This window comes from Elephantulus edwardii, unplaced genomic scaffold (assembly GCF_000299155.1).
Source record: "Elephantulus edwardii isolate Elephantulus edwardi_28Jun2011 unplaced genomic scaffold, EleEdw1.0 scaffold00273, whole genome shotgun sequence".
Taxonomy (NCBI): Eukaryota; Metazoa; Chordata; class Mammalia; order Macroscelidea; family Macroscelididae; genus Elephantulus; species Elephantulus edwardii.
This window is the reverse complement of record NW_006400023.1, coordinates 744368-746672: the sequence shown is the minus strand read 5'-3', so window position 1 is coordinate 746672 and position 2305 is coordinate 744368. Positions and strand designations below refer to the sequence as shown.

General features: G+C 48.2%; 1 pseudogene; it reads right to left on the bottom strand.

The window, feature by feature from the left end:
* Window positions 1-288: 288 nt before the first annotated feature.
* On the bottom strand, window positions 289-1923 carry LOC102874004 (annotated as a pseudogene).
* Between the last annotated feature and the right edge of the window lie 382 nt (window positions 1924-2305).

The following is a 2305-nucleotide window of genomic DNA, read 5'->3' as shown; positions in this document are numbered from 1 at the left end:
GTCACCAGGCAGTGAAGGCAGCTGGGCAGCACGTGGCTCTTCTCGGTGGTGGTCTGGCCTCAGGCACTGCTACTCAAAGCCATAGCCACGTAGGCTTTGGTTCTAAGGAAACCTCCTCAGCTCCACCCTAGGGCTGCCCCCTCCCCAAATCTCCCCCTAAAACCCTGTGCCCATGAGCCAAGGCTGGCCTCCCTCCCTACGACTGTAGGACACAGGGTGGGCTCAGGCAGTAGGGCCCTGACAGGCAGGCTTTGAGCTCTGGTGACAGATTGAGGCTGGAGGTCACTGTCATTGCTGCCCTGATTTCTTCTTCTGGAAGCTGAAGCTTGTACGTCTGTTCAGTTTTCTTTGTTTTTGACCAAAATAGTCAGCCCGGGCAGTGCTTGCTCATGATTCCAGAATGTAGTTAACCTTGAGCACAATCTCATTAACGGTAGCAGCATCAAATTAAAAGTAGAGGTGTTTATAGTCGTGATTGCTTAGATACGTGCGTTTAAATATTGCGTGACTGGGGCTTTTTTCTTCAGCAAGGTCACAGGCACAGAGCAGGTCAGAATCAATTGAGATGGATTTCTGCTTAATACAAAACTTAGTGCTGGCTTTCTGATTCGTAACAGGGTCTATCTCTACTTTGTCTCCAGAGATACCTAACTGTACGTCAGTTGTGAATCGTAGTCTGTGGATCATGCTGACTTTGAATGACTTGTAATGGTGGCTGCTAAGCATATCCTGTACTGTAGCTATGTCAATTTGTGAGTCCTCAAAAGTCCCGTCTGCCCTTGAACTGTTCTCCCGGACCAGGCAGAACTCCCATACGCTCTGGCTTTCCAAGGTACTCTCCAGGTCCACAGCGATGTTGGGCTCACTCTGCTTCTCCAGGCGGTACTGAGGGCCTGAAATTTTCTGGGATCCTTTTCTTCGTTTCACTGCCTTTAGCAAGATTTCCTTCATGGTGACCTTTGTGTTGTCCACCTGAATAAGGGAGAACCCAGGAGCAGCATTTATTCGAACAAAGAGTGACTCTTTGGATGCCAGACCAGGAGATGAATATTTTTCAACGAGAGCCAATGTACTAAAGCCAAACTTATGAATAGGTTCATTGGAATCCAGAGGGAGGAAATCTGTGTCCACCTCTCCATCATCCTCAGCAATATGCAGGCAGTAGGCACTGACGATGTCATTGAGTTTTGGCTCCTGGCCTTCACTGGTATACTGCCAACAGATAAGCCCAATCAGATCCTGTACCCTGGCACTGGCCATTGTCACCACAGTCATTGGCAACAGTCTGTCCTTGCTGGAGTGCAGTGGGAGGTAGACGTTGATTTTCTTTGTTGCTGTTGTGCCTACCTGACCCTTGCCATCAAATTTGGAATACTCGTTAAAAGGGTTATTCAACTGCAGAGGGCACTGCTCCAGGCGTACAGGCAGTATCGACTGCTTTCCAGAACTCAGAGGCTTTTCTTTGAGGGACTTTTTTTCAAATAGTGACTTTAATTCCTGGGCTGATTGTTTAGAATTTCTTTCTTTCCACTGAATATTTTTGCATTTGATCTGGTTTTGTCTCTCTTTTCAGAGTCGTTCTAATCTTTGAGCTTACACTTGCAGAGATGGAGATGTCGCTGAGACTCGTTTTCTGTCTGATTCATGATCATGTCTTGTGCCCACTGTATTTGACCGTCTTCAAATACCAAAATCCCAACTTGAGGTAATGTCGACTGACTGGGCATATACATAGCCCTGAGTTTCACCATTGCTTCCCTGAATTTCTGACCCATTGTCTCCAGGCATTGAAGGAGGATGAATCTTCTCTAGGTCAACATCATGATCAATAAGAACCATCTCACACATTCCCGTGTCATCACTGGTCACATGTGACTGTCTGATATGAGCTAGAATGTTGGTTGGATTGTCCAAGAAGGCCATCCTTTCTTTGGGCCAATTTCCTTAAAAGGCTACTTTCTTCTCTTCATATTGTGTTACAGGTTCACCTATCTGAAGCTGCTTCCACACTGCGGGCCGGGCCAGGCTGGGGACACGTTCCAGAAGGCAGGGCCCCAATGTCCCGTGCCTCCCGAGCCTGCCCCGAGTTCTGCACTCCTGGGATCCTTAAGGAGTGGTGTTCCTCCCAGCCCACTCAGCTGCCACTTTCCAGGCTTGCCCTCATGCCCTAGCTGCCAGCCACTGCCGTCTGGCCAAGCAACAACCCTGTTGCCCTGAGCTGCACCACGACCCGGAATGAATACAATATTTTAAGTACAGTTAAGTCTCCTGTTCTCTCATCCTCATGTCTCTGCTATTCCTTCTC